Here is a 12,679-nt window from a genome sequence, read left to right on the forward strand (position 1 = left end):
ATTGGTGTGATGACCAACATCTTCATGATAATCACAGAATTTTTCTTGGTTCCAGTTGTTTGCAGAACCCTTCATGGGGACCGGCTTCTCAATTGAGATCCGTCCCTTGATTTCCTTTAGGATAAATTGGCTATCCTTGTTAAACGCATACTTTGGGGAGTATGGTTTGAATTCTTTTTTCTTTTTCTGGGCCGGCTGTTTAGAGGAATCAGCCGCCCAGACCTCTTTTCTCTTCTCGTCTTTGTTTGACGACTGTTTCTGTCGTCCTTCTCTTTTGTCGGACCTTCTCCCGTCTGACTGTTTTACCGTACTACAAAGATCAGTCGCCTGTATATAAGCTTCCGCTTCAATCAAGGCCTCTTGAAGAGTCGCCACCCTCTTTCGGACCAAATCAAATTTGAAGGTCGACCCGTCTTTGAGACCTCTGAAAAAGTCAGTGTAGGCTACTTCATCCGGTAACCCTTGAATCTGTATTCTCATCAGGTTAAACCGCCTGATGTAAGAACGAAGCCCCTCCTTCTCGCCCTGCTGAACTGTTCCTAAATCAAGGGTCGTCTTCTTCGCAGGGATGTTCATGGCGAAGTTGGAGGTGAATAAGTAAGCAAGCGTCTTGAAGTTATTTACACAACCAGTCGGCAGGTTGCCGAACCATTGTTGTGCGATTCCTTTGAGAGTCGCTGGAAAACACTTGCACCAAGTGGGATCATCCAACCCTTGAAGGTACATCAGGTTGGTGAATGCCATCAGATGGTCTTCTGGGTTAGTAGTGCCGTCATAGACGCCTACTAATACATTTTTCACTTTGGCCGGCTGAGCGGCTTCAGTAATTTCCTTGGAGAAGGCCGACGGCTGTTCGCCAAGTCTAAACGACCGTAGCTGCCAGTCCATAGGTTGGACGTTTTTTGCTGCATGTCCACCAAATGGAGGTGGCTGTAAAAAATATTGTTGTTGCGGTACAAACGGTAAGTTTGGTACCGCCTGGTCGCTATGATAGCCGGACTGACGGGAGGTGCCGCCTGACTGACTCTCATGATACGACTGAGTATGCCTCATCGAGGTATTTCGCAGACTGTCTTGGAAGTTTGAAGTAGAGGCCGACTCTGACAATCAGTCACTGTTCTTCTGCTCTAGCAGTAGCCGAGCGTCTGTGTATGTTTTCCTCGACCCGTCCGCCTAAATATGACGAACAGGTTTCCTATTTCCTGGAGTAGGAAAACGGTATTTTGTGAAATCAAGGGCAGGTGGCTCCCGCTTCCTAGATTTAGGATGAGGGGTCGCCTCTCGCCCTTGAACTGGCTTCCTCTTCTGTGAAGTGGAGGGTTTCTTAGCCGACTGCTCCTTGTCCAGAGCAGGCGGCTTCTTGTTGATCAACTCTTGAATTTCTCCCTTGAAGTCCCTCATGAAGGTCATGAGTTCGTTCCTTGTGATGGGAGCAGACCCATCAGTCGGCTGCTGCCGAACAGGCGGTGCGTCTGCTGGCTCGCTTCCAGTTTGAAGATGTTCCCGTTCCCTCCTTTCGGTATGACGGGTACGTCGGGACCTTAGGGTCCCGTCTGAAGCTGTGTGAGCTTCAACTTCAAATTCATTCTCAGTATCGTGGTCCGACTGAACTTGAGGGTCGTCTAGGGGACGCCTCTCTTCAGGAGCCGGTACAAACGTTGATGCCATCTCAGAAGTACTCTCCCCACAGACAGCGCCAAGATGTTTCGGGGTTTTCTGATGTCCTGCGGGAGAGTTACAATTCCGAGACTGGAACCGGACGCCTGTACCTGCAAAACAAACGGATGCTCCGGATTATTGGAGATCCGCCTCCGACGGTCAAGTTAGTACTTGATTAAGGAGTAATTAATGCGGAAATTAAAGTGATTGGGTCTCTCTAGGAGAGAGAGTTTAATGTGTGTAATCTGCGTTCTTTTCGTAATCCCCCTTAATGAGGATTAAGGGAGGTATTTATAACCTCGGGAAACGTGCCAATCTAGGTTTAGGTTAACCTTGGGCTGATTGGGCTACCCTCGGAAGTTGGTCCTAGGTGACCGGTTATCCCAGGTGTCATGGGAAGGACACGTGTCGTGTCGTAATTGGTCCATAGTGGACGGATCATTGCTTGACACGTGGCAGGCTCCTATTGGCCCATGTGACGGACACGTGGCGGAACCTGATTGGTCCACTTGTCAGATGGTGATTGGTGGGGAAAAATCCCCTAATCACTAGGCACAGCCTTGTGCGCGCAATGGTTAGCAAGCCATGCCGCAACAAGCTGCAGCAGCTAGCACGCTAGGCGCGCCAGCTCGCCACAGCTAGCAGCAGCATGGCTAGGCCATTGCTTGCTGCCTAGCAGCGCTGGCCAAGGCACAAGGCCAGCAGCAGCCCGCACAAGCATGTTGGGCTTGCTAGCCAGCAGCGCCTGGCAGCCCGCATGCGAGTGCTGGGCCTGCTGGGCTTGCTGAGCGTGGCTGCCACGAACAGCAGCACATGGCAGCCCACCTTGGCTGCCTTGGTGCCCAAGGGTGGGTGCCATGTGGCTTGTGGTCCTTGAGTGTGTGTGGAGTGAGGTGGCCGGTTATGGGAGAGGGAGTGGGAGTGGGGAGCAAGTTTGGTCCCCCCCTTCTCCAAGTGGTCCTCACCTAACCACTCACATGAGCTTGCCACTTGATGATTTATTACTAGCTTGATTATTAATTTTATTTTAGCTTTAAAATAAAATGGAAAAAATCATACTATCCCACATTGATGGGAGAGTAAATGATACTCCCATCATTTCCTATAAATACCCAAGTATGGGAATTGGGAATGTTGCTTGAGTAAGAGTTGAAAAAGGCATCACAATTAGTGAAAACCTTTAAACTCAATATAATTACTCGGGTTTTATTGGTCGGGTCTTGCTAACCCCAAGACATTGGACCTAGTCCGTTTTGTTGGTGCGGGTGGACTTCGTTGGAGGTCTCCGTGTGAGCGGGACTTGAAGCTTTCAAGTAAGAGCTCATTTTAGAGCGAAGTACGCGTCAAAGGTAATTAGCTTATCTTAATCTTGTGATTAATTTAATTATGTTTATGGTTTTATTTATTGCGAGTGCGGTCTTGTTTTTGGGTTTGTTTCCGCGGTGAGTCGGACTCACCAAACCCCAACAATCAGAACTGAGAATTCATCGATGCACATATGCTCCATGTTCTAGAAGACAAAGAACTTTGAATAATTTAGTAACTATCTTGCTAAGTCAACTATGAGAGCAGATTCTAGCATAAAATGGAACTTGCATCTTAAAAGTAAGATCCATACAGGAAAAAATAGAAGAAATCACAGGTAATTTGTTTAAAGCAGAAACTGCTAATTTGGTAGAAAGGAAATGGATGGAAAAGAATAACATTGGAGTGGCAGTATAGACTCAGTTATATATCTCACTATTTTACGATTTTACCCTCAAATCAGAGATTTGGATAGAAAGAATGTTTATGACATACAATCCTTTCATTTCCTTCTAATCTTTTTTAGAAAAACCCCAAGGAAACTTTCTAGTTCATACCAATCAAACCAAAGGCTAAGTTGCTTTTTTTTTTTCTTACCAATCAACAAATAAATCCAAATTTATGGCCAATATCCGGAGAACAATGACGATTTACAGATACAAAAAAATACCCATCAAGAAATTAAGCAAATGGACCAAAATTATGAAAGGGAGCTAACTCTAATTCTCAATAATTGCATAAATGCATAATATTCAGTTGAAAACTATAAAAATCAGAAATTAAAATAAAATTTCACCACAAATCCAAACAACCTAGAAGCAGCAAATTCACCAAAAATACGAACAACCCAGAAGCAGCAAATTGATAAAATTAAAACCTAGAACAGAGTAGAAACCCAATTCACGAAAAAAAATAACCCAAATTGTGAAGTTGACGTTCGATGAATACTTAAACAAATTGATACTCGACGATTTTAAAAAAAAATACCTAGATTGTGAAATTATACTCGACGAATTTAGAGTTCGACTTCATTTAGGGTTTTGTACGTCCTACACTTCGCTGGTGAGGCATAGCACCGGCGGCGGCCGTTTGTAGAGAGTGAGGGCAGAGGAGATGGTCGGTGATGCTCTTGGAGAGTGAGGTGGTGGAGAGTGAGGCAGGTTGAGGCTACGGGATATGGGAGAAGGTCGAGTCTTTTTTTTTTTTTTTTTTCTTTTTTTTTTTTTTTTTTTTTTTACAGAAGAAGAACGTTGAAAGAGGGTGTAATACCCCTCATGATTGCTTTAAAAGGATTTGATATACTACTCATATCAATAAGGTGCATTTTCCTTTTAGGGAGCTCATACACTAAGAATACTCCATAGTTAAGCGTGCCTGGCTGGGAGTAGTCTTGGGATGGGTGACCTCCTAGGAAGTTTTCTCGGGGTGTGCATGAGTGAGGACTTGTGCTGGTTTGTGAGGACACATGCGCCGAAAGGACTTGTGTTGGTTTGTGAGGACAGTTGTTGGCCCTCGATGCGCATTTTGTGACAATAGGCCCCTCCCTAATTTGTTTGGGGTTGTAACACCCCGTATTTTCGAACCATTATTTTATGTGTGTTTCAACCTATAAATCCTAATTTCTAATTTAAATATAAATTTCTAAATTGAAATCCTTATAAAAATATTTTAACGAAACGGTTGAAAGTTATTTAAAAGGTTTATGTTTAAGTTTTAACCATTTCAACTGTACTTTACTTGTCTGAATTGATATTAGCCTAAAAGGGTGATACCTTAAGCTTAAACATTAATTCAGTAAGTGTTGCTAAATTATATATAATTTTGATATTTAACCTATTGCGATTGATACGGGTCATCATGGGTGATTCCTTGACTGAAGTACCAATCTAATAGGTATGAAAATGATTTTTTGGAGTTTTAAAAACGTTTTACGTGCTATCGTATCAATATCGGTAAATAAAGTTGTATTGGTGTTGTTTATAATGTGTTCTTTAATTCTTTTATTTATAAAACTCATTATAATGTCCTTTTATTAATTAGGTCATTATAAATGAATAATATTACTGGTTTCGCTTTTCGTCTTTTATATCGCTTTTCGGTACATATGAACTTTATATATATTTCCGTATTGTAATTTAAATTATTATTTTCATTATTATTATTAATATTATTATTGAGATATCAATTATACAATCTATATTATTATCGTTTTTGGAACGCGTTTTAAAATGCCTCCCGTTACATTCCTTTCCTAGTCTAGTTTTGGCCTAACTAGCATTTATCTAAGGGTCGGGTTTTTCCTCAAATCTTTCATGACTAATTATATTAAGATAGACTTGTTTATTATATTTCTTAAACCCATTCTTAAGCTAATGTAATCATTTAATCAAGCCCTAAAGAAAAGCCTTGAACCTAGGTATTATGGGGCTTGTTTATGCGCTTCATTTAAGCCCAATTTAGGCTGATTTACACAGCAGCTTTGAGGGATTGATGGCTGATCATTTTACCCTAAGTAACCTCCTCTAATCAATGGTAATAACACCTAATCATGGCTGCCCAGCTCCTCCCCTTCTCCTTCTCTTATAACGTACAAATCAAGGCTAGCTCTCATCAGTTTTCTTCACCAAAGAAATGCGGCACATACTCTCTTCTCTCTTAGTTTTTTTTTCATGAGTTTCAAAGGCCAATAATGGGGGGAAATCAAAGCCTAAATTTTCTGCTTAAACCTACCCCAATTCGTGCCCAACATCCTCCTCTTTTGATCGAAGTATCAAAACCGAAGAACTTTGGGGGGGCTGCTTGAACGTGTCTGGTGCGTGGGCTTTGGGGCTGAATTCATGGCTTTAATCACCTCTTTCTAGTCTATAATTGGGTCACGCTTCAAGAAATAACTAGCATTATTCCTTTACTATAGAAATCATGGTTGGGTTAAGATAAGATTAGATGCAATTAGGATTAGTTTGTTTGAATTTTCGGTTGCGGTTTCGATTAAACTTGTAGTCTGTTTTGATGGAGTGATTCGCGTGAGTTATAGCAGTTGTAGATCATGTATTTTCTTCTTTATTATCATGATTATATGTATATATTATTGTTCGATCATATTCAATCACAAATGAAATTTTAGTTGAAAACCTGTGACTTGTTCTCGTTTTGTTTCGGTGAGCATGAATAATGGATGAACTTTGATGTTAATGTGTGCTGCCATTTTTGTTTATGCGTGGTTACTAGACACTTACTTTTATAAGATAAATTTCATGGCCTTGTTGACTTATTAATACTCCAAAAGCAAGTAAATTAGTTTGTTGTATACTTACATTAATTTAGTCCAAGATTTATTGCTCATGTCATATTATTGTTGCTACTGCAAGTCTAAGTGTATTATCATGATTATTTTTATGCGTAGTACTTATGTTAAGAATGTTGGTTTCGTCATTAGCCTAGCCAATAGTATAATCATGGGTGAATTTTGATTGAGCATAAATAATGATGGTTCATGTTTGGTGTTAGGCGTATATTATTGGTACTACTCTAAGTTGTTTAAAGAAATGTTCATGCTTAGTTAGTTCAGTGAGGTGTTTAAACTGTATAGTACCTTGAGTAATTTAATTTAAATTAGTTTTATCTATTATTGATAAGTTGGGGTAATCATTATCTATTTTCATGAATTGGTACAGTGATACTATGAACAGGTAGAAAATGTTAACTAAAATTGTGAGTGTTTATAGAGTTTTTTTTTAAAAAAATGGTTTTAAAGTGTCAAGTAAGTCGTCGACGTCGTTGCGCTTTAAAGTAGAATAACACTGTTTTTAGCACCGCTCCGCCAAGGGTTGTGTACGGAGTGTATTGTGTTATTTTGTTATAATTAGCTTCGTACCCAAATCCAGACAATAAGAGTGACACCTTGTTATGATTTATAAATGATTTTGTATACTTTGAAGAATTTTGAAGTTAAACTCTTTTGAAGGATTTTTGGATGAATTTTGGTCTTAGAAGTAAAGACCTGCAGTATTTTAAATTAGGGTTGATGATCCCTAAAATGTGGTTGGATGATTTTGAAGAAGTATTTTTACTGTTTTACTGTTAAATTCAAGAGATAAAATTGTGTTTATCTATTTTTCAAAGTTCCAAATTCTTTTTATCTATACACAAAATTCGAATGAATGCATCTAATATTCATCATTATCTTTTGCTCAAAAGTAGCCCACTCACATTACTCTCTTAAAACACGGTTTGCGTTTCCCTAAGAAATAAATATGAGTGTCAAATCAACTTAATTCACCTCACCTCCCAAACGACACCTCACTTCACCAATTTATCTACACCATAAAAGATGTCAACCTCACAAAAATTTACACCACACAAAAATTACCTTCTCTCTCATCACTCCGATCAAAACTACTCTCCAATGTCTACCTCTCCAAAAACCCAAATTGAAGCTGATATAAACACAAACCCTATCCTAGACATCACCATGGAAATTCTACCTGAAAACACTCCCTCCGAAGTCTGAGAGCCACCAAAAGTTGAATCAACTACCAAATCTCAGTCTTCTCGCAAAAGGAAGTCTGATGACATGCAAGACAAAGAAGAAAGTGTTACGGAACTAAGGGTCAATTACCGGGATAAGCCAGCAGCTATGAAAAGGCAGGAGAAAATTGGTGACCACTTTGTGACAGGTTTGGCACTTAATTTACCTCGGTGTAGATCTGTTAAGCTTCATGAATTGCTTAATTTAATTGAGTCTCAAAATTGGGTGAATTTGTTGAGTGAATTTTTCAATCGGAGTTTGTATGTTGATGCTATGAAGGATTTTTGCAAAAGCTTCAAGTACTCTAAAGGTACTATTCGTTGCTGTGTGTATGGAAAGGAAATTGAGTTTGATGCGATGTATTTGGCTGAGTTGTTTGATGTTCCTAATACTAGTTATGATCTGTATTTTAAGAGCAATGTGATAAGGAACCCTCTTCCTGATGCTAATATTGATGAAATAGTGGAGTTTTTAGGAGGTGACCCTGAGGAAACCTATATAAACCACAATGAACTAACCCCTCTTAACAAAATCCTGTTGAGAATTGTCTTCGATGACATAATCCCTCGCTAGGGATGGCAATTTAATCCGAGTTCGATTCGAATTTGATCCGATCCAAAGGAAAAAATTCGATAAGAATCCGTTTAAAATTAATCTGAATCCGATAAAATAGATCCGAATCGAAATAGAAGGTGGATCGGACTTGGACCCTACGCAAATTCTGACGGAGTCCGATCCGAGTCCGAATCCGAGAGTATAAGCATATGCTATATAACTTGGAACAATTATTTGTTTGTTTTGTAGCAAAATTTTGTTACGTAACTTAGTTTATAATTTAAATATGTTATGTTTATACTTTGATTGGTATGAAAATACAAGCAATTATAGGTATATGACATTACAAAAAAAAAAAAAAATATTCGGACCATTTCGGAGGTCCGAATAAACGGACCGGATTCGGATCCGAAAATTACGAGTCGGATCGGATTTGGACTCGGATTCGGATCCGAGTCCAGGGTCCGTTTACTAAATGGATCGGACTCGGATTTATCCACATCCGACCCGAGTCCGATCCGTTGCCATTCCTATCCCTCGCTCTCAAAAGAGAGACAGTTCCAACAAGCTTGATTCAGTCCTAATCTATTGCCTAGCCAAAATGATTCAAATCAATTTTCCCTCCTTCATGATCCAACATCTTTCCCACTGTGTTCCAAAGGGATGGAAGGTGGGACATGGAAATCTACTTACCTATGTGTTTGAAAGGTTTGGTATCTCCTTTACTAATAAAGAACCCCTGCCCCTCAAAAACACCGAATACATGCAGCCTATTTTTCTTGAAAACCATAAGATGAAGGTTGTGGATGGATGTTTTGAAGTTGTGCAGGAGGAAAAGGAGAGAAGGCCAAAGGAAGTAGGTGCTCCATCTGAGGGGGAAGGAGAGAAGGCAACAAAGTTAGTTGAGGGAATTGTGAAGGAAGTTGTGGAGCAGGAAGAAGAAGAGGAAAAGATGGTTGAAGAGGTCATTGAAATAGGGGGAAGGAAGAAGAGGAAAAGTTTGAGGTTGATGAAGAAAAAGGGGACCCCTGCACCTATCTGCATTGATATCACTGGGGTGCAGGATGATTTGCAGAAAATCACTAGCTCTCCTATTTCGGGAAATATGCATCTGCATGAACAGGTTTTGCAGTGTTCAGTTCCCCTCCAAAGGTTCCCAGCGAAGATGTGAAGGAGCTGAAGGATACGCTTCTTAAGTTGTTGAAAGAGCAAGAGCAGTCAAAGTTTAAGATGGAGGAATTAAAGAAGAGTGTGCTCACTCTGGATGCTGATGTCAAGAAGCTGGTCATGAGCACTGATCAAGGGAGACAGTCCATTGTCAAGGACATAGTGTCTCAAATTAGCAAGAAGCTGGAGGATCTTGCTGTTGATGATGACCAGAGCATTGCTTCCTAACCTGTTTTACCTTGCAGCCTTTATATGTTGATGAAACTCTTATTTTATTTGCTATTGGGAACAATTTTTACTTTGGTTTGTAATATTTTGGGCACTTTTTTTATTTCTTTTGGTGAACTTGCAAATTTGGTACATTTGGCCGATGTTTAAATCGGTTTTGGATGATTAATATCTATGTATATTCTGCCTTTATGCTTTGTGAATCTTTTCTCTCTATGCATGCTTCTTGTATTAACACTAAACCACTAGATGGTGATGTGTTATGGTATACTATATGCTTGTATGTTGGCTTTTGATAATACCAAAAGGAGGAAAAGATGCAAACTATCAAGGAAACTTAATCATTCAATGCTCTATGTTCGAAATCTTCACAAGCTGCCTACTCTCTACAAGCAGGTATAATGTATATACAAGTTTTTCCTTAAGTTTTTTATTTTAGCATTGTTTTTAATTTCCTTAGCATTAGTTCCCTTTCTGCATTGTACTTTTTTTTGCATTTTCTTTCTTTTAGAATAAGTTGGATTATCTTTGTTTCCTTGTAAGTAAGTTTGGTTTGTTTGTCATCATCAAAAAGGGCGAATATTGTTGGACTTATTGATTTTGATGATGACACAATCTCACTTGCTTATATACTAATAAGATTTATTGATTGTTTAAGTGTGTGGTCAGATGCAATGACTAGGAGAATTAAGTGTCATTCAAAGATACCATGAGGAACAGGAAATTCAAAAACAGAGCAATCCATATAGAAGAGTTCCTTTACGGGAACTAGTGCTTCAGAAATGAAGACTTGAGAAGAGAAAGTTCCCCTCAGGGAACAGAAGCTTCAGAGAAGAAGCCTTAACAGAGAAGAGAAGTTCCTTCCAAGGAACAGAAGCCTTGGAGTAGAAGCTTCATCAGAGAAACATGAAGACTAGATATATTTTTATGTTTTAGGATTTGTGTAAGTATAAGAAATTAGTTACAGTCGAAAAATTTGTGTGGAATTGGTCTTAGGATAAAATATTGTGCATGCTAGTTTTTAGGAAAACTGTTAAGTTTTAAATGATTATCTTTTTCTTAACTAAAAAGATTTTATTTTTTTTTCTGATTTTCGAAAATATTTTTTGCAAAAAAAATCTCCCATGTTTTCCAACACTTGCGGCCTACTCTCCCATGTTCTTCTTCAAGATATGGTCTTGCATACTGAGGAGTTCATGCTTCCTTAATTTAAGGGACATGATCTTCTTAGTGGGTTGGAGGAGTGGCGTAATGGAATTACTGCACAAAGAATTTTTTCCAAGGCGTTTGTTGCTCTATAAATAGTTATTGTTTTCAATTGAAAAAACTCACCCTTGCTCACATAAGTTTTCAAGCTTTAATTTGAGTTAAGAGTCCAATTCCACATAAGTTAAATAGAGTGTTCTTAATGTTCTTATACTAGAGTTTAGTTTTCTTTCGAGTTGTAATTTGGGGAATGGGGAAGTTTGAGTGAACTTTTGTGTATGAGAAAGAGATGTGAGAAAGAGAAGAGAAAGAGAAGAGAGAAGTGAGAAGAGAGAAAGAGAAGAGAAGAGTGACAAGTTGGGTGACTTGTTCCACGGGGTTTCAAGTTTGTTGAGGAACTTGAAGTTTGAGTCTTTAGTTTGTAATAGGACCATTTTCCCTATTCTAGTGAAGATTCTTTTCCCAAAATCACAAGTGGTCGTGGTTTTTCTCCTTGTTAGGGCCAAGGAGTTTTCCACGTAAAAATCTCTCTTGCATCTTTCAGTTCCTTTAGTTAATCTTTCTAATCCTTTAGCTTACTTAGTTTTAATTCCGCAAAAAGTTTGGCTAAACTCTCATACTACAATTCAACCCCCCCCCCTTCTTGTAGTATTCTTTGAAACAACAGACAGGCAAATCAGGGAGAGAATATAGCCCCAAATGTTGCCCCTCTACTTAGTCCACGAGATTCGAACGAGCCGTCCACCAATACTAGATTGGTCGAGTGATTGAGGAAAACCGCGATCACCACCTTTATGGACAACCGATCACCGCACGAACCACCACCACCACGAGACACCACCGACGCCGAGGAGGAGGAGAGAGCCGTGAGAGAGAGAGGAGTTTGAGAGGGTTGGGCTTTGTGTTTGCCAATTAGGGTTTGATCAAATGATCAGTTAATTGCTTACATCAAACCTTAGGCACCTAGTTTATTTATAATCCCATTATAATTAGACTAGGGCACGAGGCCCAAAATCCTCTTAATTCCCCCACATGGCCGACCACCTAGAGAGATGAGGCCCATGAAGGGTCTCGTCCTCTAATGCTCGATCTAGCCCCTTTGTGTGACCTTATAGGATTTGTCCAATTGGGCTTTGGGCTATTTTACTAGCCCAAATATCGTTAGTACCTCTAGCTATGATAAAACGACGACCCAAATGTACGAACTTAATTATCTCCATAATTTGATCCAATTGTTTATCTAGTAATTGCACACGACGAAGACATAAATCTTTCAATAATTATCTTTTGAATTATATAATTATAATTACTTTTGAATAATATAATTTCTAACGATATCATCCGTCTATGTATAACATTTTTTTTTTTTGATGATATACTTAACTTTCGAATGATATAATAACTTTCCAAATGTTATAATAACTCATCGAATGATATAATTACAATTACCTCTTTCAATTTTAGGTGATACAATTGTCTTTTGCATAATTTAACTACTTTTTGGGTCATAGTAAAGGAGAGAGAAAGCAGAAGATAGTTTGCAAATGAATCTAGAAAATGAAATTTTTAGAAAATGTGGATGGGTGCATAAATAAGTGTGCGCTAAGTCTATTAATTTTTACACATGTTAATATATGAAAGGACAAGAAATTAAATTAAGAGTGTACGCAATTCAGTTATGTCTTAGGTGTGTTTTGGGGTATGCATATCCCCCAAGCCAAACTATAAAGATACCATTTGACATTTTCCAAATTTAACCAAAATATATTACATGTCAAACCAAATCAAATCGTATTAAAACAGTTTGGTGTGGTTTATTTTGCGGTTTAACAATATGCTAATTTATACTTATGGTAATAATTTTTTATTGTAAAGTTAAGTTGTAGAATCAAAGTTTAACTTGACAATAAAATAAACATGAACAAAAAAAATTTAATGTATTAGAAATACAAATCACATACATCGATCCATACTAACTCTTTAAATATTATTAGACCTTAATGATTAGTTTTAATTTTATTTTTAAAAAAT

General features: G+C 38.6%; 1 protein-coding gene across 2 annotated transcripts in view; it reads right to left on the reverse strand.

Annotated features, from left to right (window-relative positions):
• LOC110688681 overlaps nt 1-4,549 on the reverse strand; it is a 33,954-nt gene extending 29,405 nt beyond the window's left edge. For both annotated transcript variants that reach the window (XM_021865420.1, XM_021865419.1), the window contains exon 1: nt 3,952-4,549. The gene's annotated coding sequence lies outside the window, so the exon portion shown is untranslated. The remainder of the gene's footprint in view (nt 1-3,951) is intronic.
• Between the last annotated feature and the right edge of the window lie 8,130 nt (nt 4,550-12,679).

This window comes from Chenopodium quinoa, unplaced genomic scaffold (assembly GCF_001683475.1).
Source record: "Chenopodium quinoa cultivar QQ74 unplaced genomic scaffold, ASM168347v1, whole genome shotgun sequence".
Taxonomy (NCBI): Eukaryota; Viridiplantae; Streptophyta; class Magnoliopsida; order Caryophyllales; family Amaranthaceae; genus Chenopodium; species Chenopodium quinoa.